At 37.3% G+C, this 23,932-nt stretch overlaps 1 protein-coding gene across 1 annotated transcript in view; it reads right to left on the bottom strand.

The window, feature by feature from the left end:
* Window positions 1-6,376, bottom strand: part of LOC134648963 (protein Tob1) — a 75,966-nt gene extending 69,590 nt beyond the window's left edge. The window contains exon 1 of the mRNA XM_063503631.1: window positions 6,101-6,376. The gene's annotated coding sequence lies outside the window, so the exon portion shown is untranslated. The remainder of the gene's footprint in view (window positions 1-6,100) is intronic.
* Window positions 6,377-23,932: the final 17,556 nt, after the last annotated feature.

Raw genomic sequence — 23,932 nt, forward strand, 5'->3', positions numbered from 1 at the left:
TTCTTGTTTAATATGTTTATTCTGCTTTAGCTTTGTTTAAGCTGCAGTGCCTACAGTGCCACTAACTTTGAGAATGTTAGGTAATTTAGGCAGCTTTGTAACAAGGTCTTTTGATTACCTTGACTTTGAGTATTATTTACACTTGCATAGGTAGGTTCAACTAGGGTACCACATACTTATTAGCTCTGCGCCATCTATTTTATATTTAATTTATATATTTTTTTTATATTTTGAATGCCATTTTTAAGCGCTAAATATAGCATATCGTAAGTCGTAGGTATACCTATGCCTTAGATAAAATTACGTGCATATTGTTATTATAATTCCAATTATAGTCAAGGATTAAACTGGGTACAAACATATATCAAAAAACAACCCACAAAGTATCGGCCTACGAAAAATATGTTTAGAATACACATAACGGTTTTTAGGTTATTATTACTCAACTGTTTCGAAACAGGCGTGAATCAATAAAATAAAGCAATTCATTGAGAAAATAGTTGTATCGCGTGCTTATCGCGTCATCTCGGACGTGTTTTCGAACGTACGGTGATATTCCAGTCACGTTATATTGTTTTGTAATAATTTAAATATTCCTTTCAGATTTGGAAAGTATGACCTAATAGTTAGTTTGTAGTTTTTTTGGAAAATCCCGCTCATATGATATTTTTTTTGTACAATACGGTAAACAATCAACTTGCAATTAATTCAGTTCAATGGCTATTGTTTACAAGTTTATATTTGCATCAAGATATTTATTCCTATAGTTATATTATAAGGTTATAATTTTTTTGCGACTCCATTAATTACAGCGTTTCAATAGCAATGAATGCTGCTAATATAACGCAATGACTAATTATTAACTGCTATAACTAATTAAAAAATAAATCTGTCCCGTTAACCGTTTTTAAACTGCATTAAAAGCAATGTCGTTAAAAAGGAAGAGTCAAACAGAAAGAGTAATAAGGAAAAGGCCTTAGCGCGGATCGCGTGACTGCGAGGCCGTAAATTAGTCCGTAGTTAGGGTAAACTGTCTAAAAGGTATCATCGAGGCTATCGCCGCTCATCGACGATTTTGGTGTTCAAGTTTAGTGGACTAATTGCTTTTGAATTTGACACAACATACCTACACTTAAGTATATTAGTGTCTTGCTTGAGTGTATAAAATTGGATTAATTGGAATAGGCTTACTATAGCTGCCTGTTCCCAAGGTTTAGTTTAGAGCATTAAATAATAAGCTTATAAATAGCGACTAAGGAGTTATGGTTAAAGTGCAATCAAATTTTCATGAGACCGCACGGTCATAAATTATTATAATAAGCTATCAAACTTTTACTTTTTTTTTTAAATATTATTAACAAGTGAAAACATCGATTTAGATAACCAAATCGTACATGGCCAAACTCTCAAGTAGTATCTACTCGTACAAATATTGTTGTTTGAAAATTGTATAAAATTCTGTTATAACTTCTATAATAAAATCAAATGCTTCTGCTTTCATCTTTCACTACCTAGATATTTTTAAATAAGCATTAAATAAAGCTCGAATAAATTTCGTGAAAGCCTTTTAAGTCCGAAATGAACGAATAAAATAAATACCCAAGTTGTGAATAAATATCAAGGTGAAGTTGTTTTAGTCCGTAAATTGCCATTTGTGTGGTTAACTACCGAAGTTTTGGTAACACAAATAGACTTCTATAAAGGCAGGTTAAATTGTATTAAAACATGCAAAACTATTCTTTATAAAACGTACCTATCTATTATTAAGCGGGAGACGCTGGTTCAATTTCTGAGGGCTTTGGTCACTTGTTCTTTAGTAGGTGCGTCCATTTAAGTTTGTTAATTAAGTATTAAATATTTAATAATTAAGTTTTTTCTTTTGGAGTTATTGCCAATATTATGGAAATATTCTGAAAAATAGAAAGCGCCTAGAAACTTATTTGTATGAGTCTGAAGTTGACTGCAATCAATCCTTGATTTAACTTAATGGCATTAGTATAGAATCGATAGCAGTGAAGTTAACTACTTACGGTACACGCAGGCAGTGTTCATTAATCCTCGAGTAGTAAATAGTATTTCCATTGATGTTTAATCGAGATTTTAAATCGCTATCAATTGATGCTTATAATGCATATTGAACTTCGTATTATCAATATTATTAGTGGCATAAAGATAAATTAGGGATCCTTGTACCTACAATTTCTAGTTAATTAGTAACTAGGGTAATTCGCCAGTAACTAGCCACCCTAAACTAAAAACGATTCTATTCACCTATAAACAGAATTCATTTTAATCGAATTTAAACTGTTGTGACATATTAACATGTCGCGCGAGTGACTTAAAACAAGTGAGTCTAAACCGTTAAATTATTCAGAATTCATTTTAGTATAAGCAGCCTTCAATAACTAGCCACCTTATACTAAAATAAATTAATTCTGTTTATAGGTGAATACAATCATTTTTAGTTTAGAGTGGCCAGTCACTAACAGGTGGCCAGTTACTGGCGAATTACCCTACGACATATATTTTCGTTGATTTTAAACTTTACTGGCTGGCTCGGTCACAAAATACTGCCACAAATCGTATAAAATATAATGGTCAACGATAAATTACCCGGAAATATACTTAGGAAAAGTTCTACTTGCCTCGCATCAATATAAAAATAATAATAAAAAAAAGAGATCGTATTCATATTTATAATTAGTAGTGGTGTAATGTGTACCAGTTTTTGTGCATCGCAAGCGTCGTCCGCGCTGGCGTTGACTCGACCAGGTGATGCCAGCCGGGGGTGCCTTGACATCAATACGTGCCCCATTATGTGATGCCATTAACAAGCTTAATAGTGACAGCCGAAAAATATGATTTTGGCTACTGATTAAATTGCCTGTTACGGAATTGAAGGTACTGGTACGTTGTTTGAAATATTTATTCTACCCAACTTGTTTATAATTTAAACAAATAACCGAAAACCAAATTTAAACAAATATTATCGTGGTCACGGCACCATTTGTGTTGTTTAATAACAACATTGTAAACGTGACTAAAGTTATATTGCATACAGAGGAGCAAAATAAGTAGTTTATTTCTTACTATAAAAGTATTTTTAGTAAATTAAAACACAACCTACTGAAGAGTAAATCAATTTAAGTTTTGTATAAAAGTGAGTGTTTACTTTCTCTTTCTTCTGATTATGAAAATAAGAAAATTCGGGGTGAATAAATTGCCAGATTGAATGAATGAGTAAACAAATACTTAAGACGCCGTTAAAAAGTGGGTGTCGATTGTCAATATTCCTGGCTTGGCGTATAAAAACAATATTTCATGGACTCTACCCATAACAAAGTCAAAGGCTATCAAATTTAATAAAAAAATAAATAAAGAAAACGAGAAATATGACCTCGGTCTCTTTAAAGCTAGAGTGAATAGGCTATTACTGAACCGGTGAGCTCCACCTTAGGCTCTGTCTTCACTTTCCATCAGGTGTGTCTAGAACCAATCGCCGATCAGATTATCATTAAAAAAAATAATCATAACATTTGATGTGTCTTTAATGTTTTTTCAGTCGTAATTTTCGTGGACAGGTAGACAGAATGTACATAAATTCAGCTCGATTGATCGATTTAGGAAAACAGTCATGTCACGTATGTTTACAATTACGCGTCCTCGCTCAAGGCAAAGTGTGTCAATCAATGGTTACAGACACACAAAAGGTAACTACTTGTTTGTTTGTCATTGTTAAATTCTCATGACGATAACAACGTGTTCAAATATTATGTTATTTGTGTTATTTAGAACTGTTTAAAGTTTTATATCTTACAAAATGCCTCATATATCATATAATATTCGAAATAACTTCAATTATTCCTAATAGTGCCCGGATTTCTGACGTCCTAATTTAAGGTTGCTACAGTTTCAGAAACATAAAACATTATAATAATTTATTTTATCTTTGTTACTACTAGAGTTATTAGGAAAACTAATAAGCTAAAAAAATACAAAAATTATCCTTTTTGGAACCAGTTCAAATTATGCGTGGTTTTGACTTTCAAAGATAAATAAGACAATAGCTAGGCACTGATTTAGGTTAACCTTTGTCCATTCCATTCTGAACCTTCAGTACAGCTACAGACCAATGCTGTTTTTTTTTATCTCGCGATTTAGGAAGTGGGCGTGGGAACTACTGGACCGTTGTCTCGTAGAGGTCGCTAGTTTGGCACTGAATCGGAAGAGTGCCTTCTTTTTACATACATTTGATAACCCTGGAGTAATACAGAAAAACGGCATTATATCAACGCCTTAGTGGCATTGACGGAATACTTGTTGTGTGATTTATGTACAATAACTGGAGTTTTATTATGAGCAGGTACGCACGTGTCAAGTCTTAGATAACTACTCATACATTTTAACAACAATACCTATGTAAAAGAAGAAACATATTTATGACAACATAACATACACTACAAATTGTTATACTTTCATATTATTTAGATTTAGTTAATTAATTAATTTATTATTAAGGCTTAAGAATCATTTGTTAATTTCCGAGGTTCGATTCCGAGTACATGTAAATGGTAAAAAGCGAATTGGTAGCGAAGCTGCTTGATATTTAAATATATTAAAATCTTTTCTTAGTGGTACTTACCCATAATTGGAAACATGTTTTTCATGTAACCAGATGCAGTTTTCATCTCCGAGAGTTAATTAAAGTTTTTCGCCATGGATAAAATTGGTTGTCGGTTGAAATAATTGCGAAATATGTGCGATAAGAGTTTAATAACCGTTTTACAGCACCTGCTCGGCGGAAACCGATAACTGAACTAAAAACTTTAGGTACCTATGTAACGTAAAAAATAACAAGTAAAATTTGTATAAAAATATTTTAAACGAATACAATTTAATAGACAGGCTTTTGTGTATTCTTGAACGAGAAAGATTAATATATCAAAAAGTCATTGAGTATTGTAAATATGTAAAAATTACACACAATTGAGATAAAAGTGACATTCCTAATGGTTTAGGATATCCTAAACGAACCAGGCATCAGTAATTTATCTACTAGATACATACAAATAAAGTTCGCTAAGTTTAGAAATAGAAGTAACTAGTAAGAATAGATAGAATGCTATAGCTTCTATTAAAACAACAGTTATTAACTTATTACTTGACTACTATACTTCGTTTTTTTTTAGCATTAGAAATAAGGTAAACAATCTTGATGTGTCTTTTAATTGAAAAACACATTTTAAAAATAAGTTACGGTAAATATGTAACAATTATGAATCTAATACGATCTTTTATAGTCTTCTGCTTTCATAAGTACTTAATAGTTATTGATTTTTAAAAAGTGTTTTTCAATTAAAAGACATGTCAAAATCGCTAACCTTCTTTCAAGTTCTTTCTAATGCTAAAAAAAACTTGTCCGTATTTAATAATGCAGCCCGTAAGAAAACTAGACATTCGTTGACAAAATATCGCAAATTTTATTCGATAATAAATTAAAGAGCTATAAAAATAAATGTTGCCGGTAGATGCAGCGCGTACAATTATACGGCCGTGTTGAATGGAAGCTGTCCGAACAACTGCCAAGTCGCTTATCACCTGCGCCTGATTTAGACGCGATCTTGTAGGTCATGATCACGCCCATCATCAACGCAAACACACCTGTCCTAGCCACTTTGATTCACTACTGTACTATAAGTATCTCATACTTCGGAAATTCACCATCTTGGAAGGAAATCCTCTTTAATGTGATGTAGGATGACTTAACCTCGTTTTAAGAGCGTACCACTTCTTTACACGTTTAATGTGACTAGTCCGTTAAACTACTCGTATAGTATCCCACGGTAACATTAGCATGACAATAAGAAACGATGCGCAGCTAGAGCCTTGGCTTTCATAGCGTTATCGCGTTAACCATTCCGAGCACGTGCCCATAGCCGTGAAAACTCCCTGGTCCCACGTGAGATCACAACACTAACGTAAACTCCCAATCGTAAGCGCAGCGTAAACGCAAACAGATGCGGCCTTGAACGGAGACCGCTCGAAATACGCGCCGCGTGGAAATAGCCGTATGAAAATACTTGCACGTGACGTTACGTACCTCGCGTATTGCTGCGTGGAGAAAATCGATGGTGCTTACTCGGCGACCTGCGGCCGACTGAGCCACTGTGTCAGGAGTTCGCCCCGCCCGAGCCTGCCCGCTATCACAGAGTCGATATAGAAAAATATTTACACATTTATAGCACTTCAACAAAAATACTGGACACTTTGAAAAAATTAAATCGGTAATGGGTTGCGTGTTTATCGTGTCTGGCGCTATGTTGTTAGGAGCGGCGCGTGCGTTCAGACCGGAGTGGGGCGGCGGACTGGTCCGGTGCCGGCTCGCAGGCAGCTCGGCGCTGCCTCCCCGGCTCCCCGCGCGCCTCTCCCCCCGCCCTGTGACGTCGGCTTCAGCCCGCGCGGTGGAAATTAGCAGCTTCCTGAGCGAGGGTCGCAGATGTAGGTCACGGGGACTGGGCCTGCACTTGCCCACTCTACCGTGCTGTTACACTTGACAAGTTTAAGGACATAGCATTACGATTACGGTCGTCTTTGGGACCTATTGACCTGAAATGCCGGTGTCTAAACAATGGGTATTCAATCGGGATGGACCATTGATATGCGGCGGACGTGGCCATTGTTTTGGGGGTGAGGCCGCGCGTAGCAGAAACCTTTGATCGTAGCCACCCCGTCGTAGCGCTACGAGCTACGCACGGGAGAGCTACGCTTCACATTTACATTTCGTTAATCAAATACGCTTTACGAAATTATAGTTTTCTTATATTTCAATAAGATTTTCAAACTTTGGAATTGGAAAAGTTTTAACAAGCTGAATTCATATTAAATTCAGTTTAAGCATAAGTTAAGCCTCGTTAAGTTAGTAAATGCCAGATATCCACTTGTTAATTTCTTCTTAAGGTGACGGTAGAGGTGGGTAAATTTTCAGATTCTGTCAATTTACCCCATTTCACACACAAGCGCACTTCACGCACACTACCTCACTTTACTGGGACAGGTCACTGACCCATCAAGTTTTTTTTAAGATAGCGTTTTGAGTTTAGTGGCCTCCTTTTAGGAAAAGCGTTCCATTGAAAGAAGAAAGAGAAACAATACATTTAATCTTGCTTTCCTTGTCTGTTCATGTCACACGTGACGTATTTAAATTCTAATAATTCATTTGGTTGTTGACAATTTTCTACATTATGGCTTTGTCGAGATACGCGTTTTCTAAAGTTAAACCGAATAAAACCAGATGTCATTAAGTCAGATGTAAAATTTTATTTACTACTCTATACGACTTTTCATAAGGCTCAAAATCAATTAAATGAGAATTTAAATAAATAAAGTTCCGGCAGGGTGCAAAATTTAATTAAGGCGGACAAAATAAAATTTGAAAATATATGGAAACAGTGTTGGCTAATGTACCCCTAATATCTTTACCGATTTACTTTTATGTGGTATATTCGCCTTTTGTTTCACTATTAAATTAATACAATTAAAATAAAAAATATTATACCGGTATTCCACCGGTATTATTTCAGTGCTGAAGCGATTATCTTCGATCGTAGCCTTGATAATGTAGGTGTTGATAGTTACTTACGGCGGTAGGAGCGGCAATGAACCCCGTGCAGAGTAGAACGTGAGGTGCGTTGGGATAAGTGCATATATCTACTTATAATTCTTTGGCTGGTTGGTAACCCTCTATATTTTATTTTTTGTTTTACTGTTATTAGGTTAAGGGAGTTTTAGGGAGTGAAAAAAAAATGATTTTCGTTTTATGCGCTCGCGTGATTGCCGATGGATTATAATTAGACAAAAGAACTATCCCTATGACACTTCCTCCAAGTCTTCTCCAATAATGTTTATACCGTATTTTAATTACCTACCTTAAATGTTACATTTCTAAATATTTTTTTGTGCTATACATACTTCAAAAAAATCGCTGGAGGCCTAGCGGTAAGAGCGTGCGAATTGCAATTCCGGCTCGTACCAATGAGTTTTTCGGAACTTATGTACGAAATATCATTTGATATTTACCAGTCGCTTTTCGGTGAAGGAAAACATCGTGAGAGAACCGGACTAATCCCAATAAGAGCCTAGTTTACCCCCTATGGGTTGGAAGGTCAGATGGCAGTCGCTTTCATAAAAATTAGTGCCCACGCCAATTTATGGGATTAATTGCCAAGCGGACCCCAGGCTCCCTTGAGCCGTGTCAAAATGCCGGGACAACGCGAGGAAGATGATGATGATGTGACACATACTTCCAAAAAAATCTACAAATATTTTACGTGACAACTGCTTATAAGTAAATATTATGTAGGTACACTTATAAAGTATAAAGTAGAAAATATCTTATAGGTACATAATATAAAAACCGATCATGTACGAGTAGGATTCACTATGGGTTCCACAGTTACACATTTTTATTGCATATTTTTTGTTTAAGACCAACTCACCTATTATAGGACATAGGTCTTCCATTAATCTTTTGGCGTTGAACTATTTTTTGTATATGTATTTATGTAATACAATTCTGAGTTAGGTTATGGTACATTTTTGCTCACCTACTTATAATTATGTATTATATCTGATATGTCACATGATACCAAAAATCGCCGCAAAGTTAAAAGTTCATTTATTTACGTTACTCATCTTCGGATCACCGACTTACTACTTCCTTACTTGACATATGTGTACTAAATTTCAATTGAACTAGTCCAGTAGGTACGGTGAAAATTGGCTTTAACAAAATGGCAGACACACGAGTGATCTTATAAGGGAGATTATTTTCCTTGAGTGAATGGTATGCATTTACCCCAATGCACCTCACGTTCCACGCGGCGCGGCGTAATCTGGCCCCTATTTCACCACGGTGACAGGTACGACAAAAACATCACTGTTATTGACGCCATAGGCATCCATGGACTACAGTTACCGCTAACACTGATTTAAACTTTCACGATTTTTACACATTATTAAATTGTACAACGGAACCGCAAAACGTTCAAGCGGATAAACAAGACCAAGTGCGGGTAGTTCGAAAAACTCGCGCGGTTAGAAGATGCTGATGTCAACTTAAGCCAGTCTTCTCCGAGACCACGGGGACAACGCCGTCCTCGAAACGTCGGAGGTAAATCTTAAAACTTAGATACGCGATTAAGTCCCGTTGTACAATTTAATAATACAGTTACCGCTTACCATCGGGCGGGCCGTATTCGTGTTTGCCACCGTCATTGTACCTATTATTAAAAAAAACTTTATTATATCGGATAAAACAGACATTTCTCTCGCGAAAAAATCTTGTGACAATTGTCACAAGATTTTTCAAAGAATTTTCGGTAAGTCTTGACAGGAAATGAGTTCTGTGTCGCAATTTCGATACAGTTGCCGTGTTTCTTGTGACAATTGTCATTAGCTTCGCAAAATAAGAATTTTTTAGTGGCAATATAATGGAGTTTATTTATTTATTAAAGTGTTGGTGGCAAACAAGCACATCGCCCGTCCGATGGTAAGCGGTTACCGTAGCCTATGGAGGCCTGTGACGTCAGCAACAGTGATGTCGACAACTGTCGCACCTGTCACCGTGGTCGTGGTGAAATAGGGGCCAGTAAGTACCTAATAATCGCAGTGGTCTTAAGTGTCACAGACCCTACTGGCGCTTAAGTCCTTTATGACAATTTCTGCCTATTTTAAATTGTTCAAAAAAAAAAGAAACCGAATAATTATATCGGACTACCAAATTTTCACGAGAATCAGTTGAGAAATGTGATATGCAAAGGAGAAGAATTCGGACATACGAAAGCATTTTTGCCCAAGTTGAAACGGAGACCTTCGCCAACGCTCGGTCAATGATGGTTTAGGTACAGCTAGCTGCAGAGAAAAGGTACCACCCCTGCATACAATTATCTATCTGGTCGTACCTTTTCTCTGCAGCTGACTGTACACCTATAAAAATGGTTGTCCCTGCTGTAATTTTATACCGGTACCGTACTTTGTATATCAACCGGTATAGTTTTACCTTCAAAACGAACCGGTATTGATAAATAATAACGGTACCATACCGCTTATACCGTAAAGAAAGCATGATGCAGTCTCTGCTTTGCACAATTATTGTGTGGACAAAATTCTTATAATCACCGAAACATACATACCTACGCACATAATGTCATTGAAATAAAACATTGTTATTTTATAGTAAATTTATATAATACTCGATATATACACATAACAATAACCAGACCGCAGCGGTATTAGCCTGTAAGCTTCATCTCTTGTCTCCAAATCCGCAAAAACTAGTTAGTACTAAATGCTGGTCTTGCTGTTATTTTATTCTTGAAGATTATGGCTTGTTTCTTGATTATTGAGAACAGCACGTAATCGCACACATATAGACGGAACGAACGGCAACAAAGTAGGTGTAGACACTAAGACTTTCAGGTATTAAACGAATTACGCTTCGTATTAATAGGTAAGTAATATTTAAATGAATATATAATATTCTCTAACGTAAATACAAGATTACAATTGACATCAAATGTCATTGACGTACAGAAGTCATATACTTTTTTTAATGACGCAAAATTGATACCAGCATAATGAAAATCAATCCCAATCAGTAAAACGACTCTTTAAACTTTTTTCATTTTAAGCGGGTTTTGAAGGAACAAGTTACTTAAATTCAATTGTAATCGTATTGTTTTAGGATAGTTTACTGCTGTTTTCGATCGTTACGACCTGTAAATAACAACAAATCAAATTTTAAATAAATTTATTTACCCTATTTTTTGAAATACAATTTATCTACTGGTATACATTTTCGTATGCGTATATGATGAAATGTCTAAATAATGTCAAAAACGAGCTACAACGAAGTACACGTCTGCTTCGATCCAAGGCCAGCGGCCATCTGACTCGAAGAAGAATTTTGAGTGATGTCGTCAATGTATGGAAATTGTACGAAAGTTTACATTTGGGATTGAATTTCTGTGTTGTATTTGTGAGTAAAAATATAAGTAGATAATAATTTGCTAGTTTAGTTATCTAGCTTTCAAAATCACACAACAACTCAATTACTGTTAAAGGCAAAACTGTAATGCGTGTTGCTCAAACGGAACTCCATATTTTGATTTTTGGATACTTTTAGTGTCGATTTGTAGAGAATTACAGCAAATAAAAAATATTATGCCGTGAAGAGCCGGTACACGGCTTCTTCGTGAACAAATTTACGTATAATTTAATGCAGTTATTAAACATTTCTTGAACAAATTGATTGCACAAAGTGAGCTCTAAATCGAAAACGTCATATACCGTCCCCTTAACTAAGTATAAAACTGCATTAAAATCACAATACAGTCAATTAGGTGTAGATAGGTAACATTTGGCTCGTGTTTTAATCATTTATATATTACCTATTTTGTTAAAAACATTCTATGTAGTTTGAAAGGTTCTATTAACTAACCCTAATAACTTATTCACGAAAAATATGTTAATTTATCACCTATTCATTGAAATATAGGTAAATTTAGTCTTCTATTACAACACGTCATATGCAAGGACTTTAATACAAAGTGTAACGGCGACGTCAAACCGTTTAACCCAATTGCGGCGAGGCTTTTAGTCAAATCAACTTTATATTTTCACCTCAATTTTCCTTGTTGTCTGAGTATTTTTTTAAGAAAAATTCAAAAGAGGTTCAACAAAATGACTTGTTTATTATAATATGAAAACTCAAGTGCCTCCGGTAAAACAACAAACAAAAGTACAGACAAATCTAAAAATGAAAAATATTTTTATTAGACAGAAGCTTGTCTATTTCGTTTACCACTATGTTTAGGAGTAGTCAGAATTTAAATTAGTTGACCTAGGTGTAAATAATTTATAGTAGCATGACGATGTACTGTACAATCAATACAAATAAAAACCATCTATCTATCTATATAACAAACGTCAATCGGCGCGGGTAACCTACTTACAACCAGGTAGTAGGTAGGTACTTATGTAGACCTTGGCGGGTCCCGGAAGAATTGCCAAAATTGCCGCTCCCGTGTATTTGATCAATTTTCTTGGGAAATATCACTGGTAACTTTTAAAAGTCGTATCGGGGCCGTATAAAACACGTTGTTTATACAAAATAACTATGTACTAGATTTGATTTTATTTTGTTACGAACGAAATATAGAGAAAATACATTTTGATTTTAAGGAAGTAATTTAACGATGTGTATTGATAAAGGAACGTGATTTGATTTGTTTTCTGTACATCTAGATGCATCTGTATTATAAAATATAAGGCTTAATGCGGTTAGGCGCAGTTGAACCACTGAAGTATTATTTTTGTAGGGTTGTTATTATAATATTAAGAAAACGTAATAAACCAGTAAAGGTCGTATCAGAATGAGATAAAAAATATATCAAACGGTAAAATATAACAGAATCGGCCCCCTAAACATGCGTGCTGGCATGCAACATACAGTCTAACCATTGAGCATAGGATTTTAAAAGAAATATATATTTTTCATGTGAATCATGTGTTGTACCTACTTGTAGAGCTACTTTAAGAAAGGATCTATTGAAATCTCTAAGGTGACTTATAAGGAAGAATTCGTGGGTCCTCGTGGTATTAGTAGCCACCTACAATCATTACAAATACCCACATTACAATGTTCATGGATATACAAAATAATCAATTCAAAAACCCTTCCCCGGCCCACTTACCCTGCTCAAACGTCCGTGGAGAGACGGCGTGTTTGATAAATGACCGCTCAATGAGATTCTGGTATTTTTACCCCCTCAAGGATTTTTACAGAATGAAAGTGTTGTATTTTAGCTGGAAGAATTTAAGGAGTTTACTTTTATGCAATTTAGAAGCTGACTCGACAGAATAGAAGGCGTAAAATTAACATGCTGTGAAAGGCAGCACTCAACCTTAGTATGTATATGTATGTATGCGTTTATTATACAAGTCAGTTGTGAAGATTTATTACAAACATGACTATCTTTATTTTTCGGGGATTGTGATACCTATTATATACGTATTTTTTTAATGAAAAGGTAATTTATTATTGGTATGATGCTAAAATGATATTCAACGGACTGTTCTTATCCAAAAAACCCGATTTGTACCTACATAGGGTGGTCCTTCAACTAAATATGACCCTCAAAACAAACAAACTGAGGAATTCAGTTTCTGTTCGCGCCGCGCTAATTGCTTACCATGGGTATGTGTCGTCCACTCTCAATTACGGACTCTTGCTCTGGGGCAATTCTGTTGACGTTCACAGGGCATTCATAATTCAGAAAAAATGTTTAAGAGAAATAGGTGGGATTCGATTTGATGATAGTTGCAGACCTTTATTCCATAAATTTAAAATTCTCCCCTTAGCTTCTTTGTACGTCTTGAATGCCAATTCATTAAGAACCACCCAGGATATTTTAAAAACAGAGATGGCATGTTTGCAAGAGAGCTACGAGCCCAGTATAAAAATATGATATACCAGCCAGCTTGTAAATCTGATATCTATAGGAAAAATGCGTATAACATGTGTATTGTTTTGTTCAATAATCTCCCTCATGAATTAAGAATATTGCATGGAAATGTATTTAAGAAAGAACTGACTAAATGGCTACAATATCATTGCTTTTATACTATTAAGGATTATTTAAATTTCGAAATGTAATATTTAAATCATTCATGACATAACTCTGACATACCATCAATCTATTTTATTTTAGCTTAATTTTTTTAATGTGCAATTTATAAGTATTTCTATTTTTATATCTAAAATTACAAACTAAAATTAAAATTATAAATAAAAAAAAAGACAACGCTTCAAGTCGTTCCCGGCGCAAAGGTGCCCATGATGCTTTCTATTTTTAATTTTATTTGTAATGAATTGACATTGTTTTATTAGGATTATTATAATTGTGTTGCATGTACCTGATGTACCCGTATTATAATTTACAAACATTTTGCATGTTGGCTTTATGTCAACTGAATACTGATGCTATAACTGTATTAAGACCTAATTGTAACGTATTCTGGCAAATAAACATTTCATTTCATTTCATTTCATTTCAAAAACATTCTCATCAGTGGATATTTTACGTTTCAAAATGAGTCTCGTAAACTTTGACAGACTAATTCCCCAGTCGTTGAATTCGACCGTATGTTAGGTGTTTAATCTAAAAGTTGAGCTATGACGGGTGCAACCACCGGGTTACGGGTATTCTTCCTCGGACTTTATTGGATCCTGTTATTATTTTCGTCAATCTCAAAAAGAACTCAAGCTAAAATCTGTTGTAGCTTTTGTTTTGTCTAGTTTTATCTTTATTTACGACCTTCGTACCTTCTGTAGGTAAAAGAGATATCTTGTTTCTATTTTGTGCTATTTATAATGTTTACCGTTAAAGAGTGAAACATTGGGTTTCAGAAGTATTTATTTTACTATGGTCCTAAAATGTTCTGGTATTTATAATGTGGTTCTAAACATGATTAAAAACAAATAAAAAAAATGGCAAAAATGTTCTCCCAACTTTATGCTACTCGTACCTATATTACCTTTTTCATATTTCACGGCCGCTGATTTTTCTGAGTGCAACAACATACAGTAAAGTTATTTTCTTGATATAATTACGCCAGAAAATTGCGCATTTTGCAGCAACGCACGTGAATGTAGGTATTTTTTTATAGAATATCAATAAGTAGGTTCATTATTAGATGTATAAAGGTAGTGTTTATGAAGTTTAATCAAGAAAATATTCTTGATCAACTGCTATTTATTTGCTATAATCTTCTTTATTGTTTAATTGGGTTAGATTTATTCACAAAAAGGCATACAAGTCACATACACGTTTAAGTTAAAACAAATAATATTATTATCATTATTTTACCTTAAATTAATTGCTTTGATGTTGACATTCGTATTCGTAAAAACGCATTCGGAGGAAAAATTATTTAACGACAAGCTAAATAAAGTGGTAAAACGTCAAAAAAAAAAGCCAGATACCCTTCTATACTTCTGGTGTTAAACATTATTTCCCTGTACGAACTGCCTATGGCCTATACCAGGCGTGGCTCACTCGCGTCGCTACAAGTACATGCGGTCCACACCAGTTTTGGTGTCTAGCCATAGTAGTTTCCACGCACCGCTACGGAACGGACGCCTGCTCGCGCTTGCGCCACCTAGCGGTTATATCTGTCGTAATAGACGCATTTTGTTAGAGAGTGAACCTTATGTACCTAGTCTATTATTTTATTCTATGCCTATACGTACTAGGTAGGTACCTATCCAATTGGTTATAATAAAATACTTACGTATTAGAAAGCAGAAATTATGCTAAACAAGCGTTTTCTTACGGTTAGTTTAACGACAATTTCTCATTTTTCCAATCTTATGGAGCAAATAAAATCACACAAGGCTCATAACGATGTACCGAAAAGTTAAATTTATTTAGAAGGACATTGCGTTTGTGTAGTTACGTGTTTCATGTTTCCGCGTTATGCCTCCCACATGGACTATTATGTGTAACAACTTTTTTTTACACGTAATACCTATATTATGTTTGAACTTAAAAATAGGGCCGTGTACAACGTATCTATTTGTATAACGAAACAAGTAAATTGAAGACCATATTTCACATTTATACACGTTTTACCCCTTCGGATTACTGTTATTTCGTCATTAATTTATTTGACTTGATTGTGTGTTAGTAAATGTTTACACAAATATGTGAGCCATAATGAATCGTCACGTATTTTTGACCATTTCGAAAGTGATATCTTAGAATTATTACTTTGACAATGCATGTTACCAAATGCTCGCTCAAATAATGAACAAATTATAGGTAACACGTTAAAAATGTCCAATTTCGAAAATGCGAAGCAGCGCTTGTGAAACACGCCATTCAAAACGTACACTGACATCAGAATGGTATTTGAAAACCACGTTCGACGGGTTACCTCTTCGTCGCACTTGTAAATTCGTACGTAAGTATGACATGGGAGGCACCATGTCGAACCCCGGGCCCCATGTAGGCCCTCAGGTTATCTCCTTATAGTTATTGTGCGTCTCGCCCGTTCTTACACTAAAAGAGGATGACGTCAGTTAGATGTCATTCTGATATCAGTGTAAGTTCGAATTGGCCTGATACAGCCGAAAAATTCTGAGCGTTGTCCCGGCATTTTTGCCACGGCTCATGGGAGCCTGGGGTCCGCTTGGCAACTAATCCCAGTAATTGGCGTGGGCACTAGTTTTTACGAAAGCGACTGCCATCTGACCTTCCAACCCAGAAGGTAAACTAGGCCCGTATTGGGATTAGTCCGGTTTCCTCACGATGTTTTCCTTCACCGAAAAGCGACTGGTAAATATCAAATGATATTTATTTCGTAAGTACATAAGTTCCGAAAAACTCATTGGTACGAGCCGGGGCTCGAACCCGCGACCTCCGGATTGCAAGTCGCACGCTCTTACCGCTAGGCTACCACCGCTTTACGCGCGTCTGTTATTTTCATTGATATTTTTTATTAATTTCACTAGCTCTGTGGTCATTTGATATTAATGCGGCCCTATTTACATTTTGATATAAATGCTAATGAGTTACGTAAAGCCTCTTTCGGTCTCGTGGAATCATTTCACCATATTTTACTCGATTTTTATTTCGGTCGGACGCTTCAATGTTCAAGATTTATGATTTCTGTGTGCGGAAATATGTCTTCGAAAGCTGTATTTGTAATTTATTACAACTTCAATGGCGGTTAAGTCCTGTTGGGGATAATTTATGTATTTCACAGTAAGCGAAACGAGGGCAGTACGGCTACCATCAGTTTGGCACTGACATAAACGCCATCGAGAACGTAATTAACTTTCTATATATCTCGCTCATACTCGCATATTAGTGCAAACGAGATGTATAGAAAATAAATTACGTTCTCGATAGCGTATATGTCTGTTTTGACACTGTCAGTGACTCATGGTACGGGATCAGGAAATTCTATTCAAGAATATGTTGAAATTATATTTGTGTATATTATGAATCATGTTACGCGTTACTTGCTACCTTTATAGTTTCGTCATCTATCCGTATATTAAAAGTTTTAATCATAAATACAATAATACACACATAAACTTAAGACTTACAGAGAATTACGTATAACTTAAATTTCAAATTCGGCTATGGACGAAAATAGACCTTGCTATAATATAAGACAACTTCAACTTAAGTTATTAAAAGCATATCTCTCCCACAGACATGAATCATCGTTAAAATATAATTAAAATTTTAGGCCGTTAATTACGTAAGTTCATTAAATTCCTAAACATCGAGGATTAATAGCCCGAATTAGACCAGTAGCAAACGAATGTACCTATTAAGGAACTTCTCAAAGTTATATCAAGAGAGATGACGAAATTACGATATAAGGATGACTCACGTTAGACCGGGCCGTGTCCGGGTCGGAGCTTCCGGCGCTTATTTTTCTATGACAGATAACAGGTGATCACGTGATGCTTTCAATAGAAAACGAAGCGCCGGAAGCTCCGGCCCGGACACGGTCCGGTCTAACGTGAGTCATCCTTTACGATTGTTTCTACCTGTTTGTTCTATTTTGGGTTAAAAACCTGCCAGTATTTAAATACATATTTATTCTTCCTTCAATATTTATTTAGTACTGATGCTGAGTCTGTTTTAACAATTTGATACGATTTCATCTTAATTTTATAAGACCCTGAGTCGTGTTGTCTAGTAATATGCGAGCGAAATACCTTATGAGATTTCTGAGGGTCTACCGCGAACCACGTTCGACGTGCTGCCTCTCTGTCGCACTAGTAAATTCGTACGTAAGTGTGACAGGGAGGCAACACGTCGAACGTGTTTCGCGGTAGGCCCTTCGTTAGCACCAATCAGCGTGAGCTACTTACGTTGTTTAGTGCTCACGTTCAAGGTCATATCAAAATAAGATGAAACCCATATTTTTTTAAACAGAATTATACTAAATTATAAGACTATAGTCATCTCTAATAAGCTCTTTTTATGGCTCCGAATTTAACATGGGCAAAACGGAAAGGACAAAAAAAAACAATAAGTACATTAAAACGCGAAAAACGAACTGTTATTTAAAGTTAAACTGTTTAACTGTTTGCAGCCAACATTTTGCGTTTCATGCCTTTATCCGGATATTAAGGCTCCAAATTTTTACATTACATACTTATGAGCCGCAGATGAATAATGGCTGGCTAAATTGATACGTCCGCGTTCGATGGACACATCAGAGTGAATGAGTTCGTGGACCCGTGACACATTGTGTATAGGTATATATCAGATAAATTAAATAAATATCATTTTATTAACCATGTATATACCACTTAAGTACACTCACCAACCCCTATAGATAGCTTAACATCGAAAAAGCATCGTGTGAAAACATATAATATATATGTATGTGTAAAACCTCAAAGGTATTTACAGCCCATGCATTTTATATAACTAAGTCATAGGTACCTACTCCACTATCTATAGGTACACTATACTCCCGGTATCACGCAGCGTATTGGGTTCGAAACTGGGGGCCGATTTTTGAATTTCGACCGCTCGATTTCGTGTATTTCGTTCAATAATATCTCCACTACTAGGCATTTAAATTCTACTAATACAATTGAAAACCAAGGGCATACAGCCGTTTTCGAAATCGAGCGGTCGAAATTCAAAAATCGCCCCCCTGATATGTTTGTACCTGCGATACGGTAGCTCAATAAATATTTAACCTGTCCGGATTTTGATAAACCGGACTGGACGTTTTCCAAATATTTTCGATTACAGGTACCATCAGCCGCAAAAATAAATGGTGACTTAATCAATGAATTCATTCACAATTTCTCCATGCAATTTTGCAGCTCACTGTACACATTATCGCATCCAAAAATCCCTGCGATCATGACCCAGCGCCGTTCGAATTGTTGATATGTTATAATCGCAGTGCATCTTGCTTGCTTGGTCCTAGCAAGATACGCTATAAGTAGGAGATGAACGGGTAAATGAGCTGAAATTCCCTTTTCTCATAAACTTACTGTTAATGGTAAAGGCGCACTGGTTCTGATAGTATGTTTATTTCATGAAACCTAAGAGTACACTGCCAAAAAATGGTATCAAAAAGAACATCAAAATATATAAAAACAAAGAAATTCAAATTACAATAAAAGTATAAAAATAAACGTATAAAAAGGTGCGTCGCCAACATTCCCCCCTTTTTTATTAAAGGGGGAGCTTAATGAGCTTCCTCAGGGGCCGCCGCAAAAGGCCTCCAAGGGTGTGCACATCCGCAACTCGCACGACGCCATCAGGACCCGGGAAGACAGCAGTAATTCGCCCACGGGGCCAGGAACCTCTCGAAGAGTTGCCGTCCGCAATAAGCACCAAGTCTCCGACTGCTAGTTGGGGGACCTCGCCTCGACCAAATCTGGGTGTTAACGTTGGGAGATATTCTTTTACCCAGCGGCGCCAAAAATGCTCTGATAATCGGACAGCCTTACGCCAGCCGCTTCGTGATAGGAGGTCCGTTTCTGCTGAAGTGACTGGAATTGGGCGACCTGAAGACGAACCCAACAGAAAATGCATGGGCGTTAGAGATTCCTCACTCAGAGGGTCCACGGAAACGTGAGTAAGTGGCCGGGAATTTACCAAGGCCTCCGCCTCAGCCAAAAGTGTACGTAGCACCTCGTCAGTTGGAGCTCGTTCAGTGAGAGTCACCTTGAGTGCAGTTTTCACGCTCTTCACAAGCCTCTCCCAGCAGCCACCCATAAACGGCGCCGCCGGTGGGATGAAACGCCAGTTGATTCTCTGCGCAGCAGCGAACTGGGACGTAGCGTCGTCGTATAAACGTCGAAGCTCCCGGCTGGCACCCACGAATGCAGTTCCATTGTCTGACCACAGCTCTGATGGGGTACCTCTTCGAGCGATGAATCGGCGCAGGCTCATAATCGCAGAATCGGTTGACAGACTGTCTACAATTTCTAAGTGGACTGCACGTACTACGAGGCAGGTGTAAAGGGCGACGTATCTCTTTTCGCGTCTTCGGCCAACGGAAACTTGTACTGGACCAAAGTAATCCAGCCCTGTGAATGTAAACGGTCGTTTGTGGTGTCCAAGGCGTGCTTCTGGTAAGTCTCCCGTCACGGGTTGAAACTGTTTGGCCCGGCGTATTCGGCAAAATAAGCAGTTGTGGGTGATATTGCGGACGGTACTTCTCAGTGACAAAAGGTGATAATCTTGTCGTAGCTCATTCACAACGGTCTCTGTGTTGCCGTGGGCAGCCCTGCGATGGTGGTGCTCGACAAGCAGGCGCACAGCTGGATCTTTGCCATCAAGCACAATGGGGTTTTTCATCTCGTCCCGTACCTGCGACGCTGCCCTTATTCGGCCAGACAAACGCATAAGTTCGTCGTCTCCGATGGTCACTGATAGCTTGGATAAACGGCTGGTGCGTGGCAAAAGCTGGGCGGGATGGCTATCTAGACTGGCCATCTCGACAGGAAATGTGTTCAACTGGGACTGGCGTAGAACGTGAAGTTCGGCTAGACGTAGATCTGCGGCGGTCAGGCCCGCGGCAGATTCGCGCACAGAGCGCGGGGCGGCGAACTGTTGCCATTGGTTGGATGGCTGAAACACAAAACTACACAAGCCCCCCTCTAAGCGGACTAAATTGTCTACACATAGACCCCTTTTAGCTAGGCAACGGATTCTAAGTAACGTCAAATACTTGTGAGCTATGGCTGTTGCGCGCACCAGCCTCACCCAAGAACTGAACCGTTTAGGATCGGCTGAGACTGGCTCGAGCTTTTCAACGTCACTAATGAGATGAACTAAATCAGGACGCGCTGCACGTTTGCTCTCTTCTTCCATGCCTGGATATTCTGGTGAACTGGGCTCACTGGGCCACTCCGTAGAGAGCAAAAATTCAGGACCCGAAATCCATCGCGATTCTGGAGATAACGTCACTCGCTTGATGCGGGTAGCATCATCAGCAACGTTGAGTTGACTTGGCACCCATCGCCATTCTTTTACGTCGGTTATTTCCATAATCTCGGCTACTCTGTGAGAAACAAATGGTTTAAATAAGCGCGCCTCGCTTCGTAGCCACCCCAAAACGGTCATAGAATCGCACCAGAATACACGATTTATAGGCTTGAATCTGTGTGCTTCGCAAATTGTTGAAGCGAGACGGGCTGCGATTAACGCTCCTTGGAGCTCTAAGCGATTGATGGAGATTTGTTTTAAAGGAGCTACGCGGACTTTGCTGCATATAAGAGCCAGCTTCACTTCACCATTTTCTAAGACGAATCGCCAATATGCAACCGCAGCGAAAGCCGACTCGCTCGCGTCACAAAACAAGTGAAGCTCACACTTATCAATCTTTAATTCGCCAAGTAAGTAGCAGCGTGGAATCTGTAAACCAGAAATTGCAAATAAATCCTCAAACCAGAGTCTCCATGCTGCACTGTCACTTGGCGACAGCTCCTCGTCCCAATCGATACCCTTACGCCACGCATTTTGGAACATGATGCGACCCGTTATCACTACTGGCGCCAGGATACCGAGTGGGTCGAAAACCCGCATAACGTGAGCCAATACCTCACGCTTTGTGAACTTCACGGCGACGCGCGTGCTGCGCTTCAGCCGCTAATCGCCTGGCCACTACCGTAGACGAAGAGCGAGATGACGTACTTACGGGACGGGATCGTGAAGGCGCCGGTGGTGCGGTTGTCGGGTCGACAAGAGGGACTGAGGGCACGTTCGACGGCCCAGCCTCACTCTCCGCAACGGTCTTACCTTCGTTACCATTCTTACCCGCTTTCACCGATCGTGTGACGACCATATTTACCACAATTAATACTGCTTTTTTATTTCTTAATTTTGACTCATACTTAATTCACTATATACTATCACTTTTAAATCCACGAATGGACCAAAATGTTAATGGTAAAGGCGCACTGGTTCTGATAGTATGTTTATTTCATGAAACCTAAGAGTACACTGCCAAAAAATGGTATCAAAAAGAACATCAAAATATATAAAAACAAAGAAATTCAAATTACAATAAAAGTATAAAAATAAACGTATAAAAAGGTGCGTCGCCAACACTTACCCTAGCGTCCAGAGATTCTATGAGCATAGGCTACGAAATAATTGTATAGCTAGAAAACTAACATACAATGCCTCGAGGGCCTATCTTAGATTTAAGCTAGTTTTTTATATCTTTTAGTAATATACGTACACTGTATATATCTTGTTTTTAAATAAATGATTATATAATTTTATAAATCATACATAACTCGCAAAAGCACATTTTCATCTACCTTTCTCAATCTTCCATCCAATCAATGCATGATACTCATAGGTAAGTATATAATAGATATTACAACCTAAGAAGCGATGGTGCTTTCTCCGCTTGATAAATGAAAGAATCATGACGTAGACAAACCCTTGCTTGTAAGGCAGACTATATGTTTCCGTTTTTTGCTTTCCAGCTTTGTCCAGACTAGTGGCTGCGCGTCGATTGTGAGAATACGCGTATTTTTTTTCTGAACGACGTCTTTTGGGGTAACGCGAGTTCTAAGTGTAACGCGAGTTCTATCTAAGCTTTGTCCAGACTTGCGGCTGCGCGTCGATTGTGCGAATGTATACGCGTATTTTATTCTGAACGACGTCTTTTGGGGTAACGCGAGTTCTAAGTGTGTGGGCAACCCTATAATAAATCGCAGTGATTTTCAGAATATCAAATATCCATGCTTTCTAGTATTTTTGACATGAAATGAGATGAAGGCTTTTCTTATCAGGTATCTATCATCAATGCTTATTTTTTGAAAGAATATCCAGGCTAATTGAATATTCTTTTAAGATACTATTTTGACGAAAGTGATTAAAATAAAAAAGCAAAACCTTTAAGTTGAAGCTAGTACAGTTAAGTAATAATCTATCTAAACAACCAAATGCAACATTTTAACAAGTTAGTAGGGCTTGTATGGAATTATTTTGACCTACTATTGTCTTAATTTCTATCTATTTACACTAAAACGTGACCTAAATCGATCGAAAAGATATCACTACATAGTATAAAACGAAGTCGCTTCCCGCTGTTTGTCTGTCTGTATGTATGCTCAGATCTTTAAAACTACGCAACGGATTTTGATGCGGTTTTTTTAAATTGATTCAAGAGGAAGGTTTATGTATAATTTGTTAACCCGTGCGAAGCCGGGGCTGGTCGCTTTTACATATAATCGATAAATTCTACTCTTAGTAGTACTTTGATAGTCGAGTATCTCGCTTAACCTCGATATTATAAAGTCAAGTAATACTTCCCTGAACTAGGTCACCCAGTCTGCTTTTATATACACGTACACTTAATTCCATGTAAATTAATCAGCATGTGGGATGAAACAGTAATCTTCTGTAAGTAACACTGCTTGAGCAATTTGTATGCTAACCATATTATACTGTGACATGCTATAGCGCCGTTCTCTTCTATTCTTGGGCATTGTAAATCTGTTTAACAAAATTAAGACGGGATGTTTTCTAGATCATGCGCATTTCAATATACAAGGTGTCCCAAGAAGTAGTGATATACTGAAGCTGGGAGGTAGAGGACCTAGAGGGCTATCTGAATCACCCCCATGTATGTTCCGCGATTTTTCGTATTTTCGGAGTTATGATTTTTTTTAATTTTTCACCTATCGCCGAGTACGATGAGATTTTTATTTATGGTGACGTGAATTATTGCGGTAGATGCTTGATTTTTTTGTGTGCTAAGCTGATAGATAGGCCAATTCAGTATGGTAACATTTACTATCGTTAGATCTTTGAATGGAATAAAAAAAATTAATGCCAAGAAAGATAAAATTACCCAG

Source organism: Cydia amplana, chromosome 6, assembly GCF_948474715.1.
Source record: "Cydia amplana chromosome 6, ilCydAmpl1.1, whole genome shotgun sequence".
NCBI lineage: Eukaryota > Metazoa > Arthropoda > Insecta > Lepidoptera > Tortricidae > Cydia > Cydia amplana.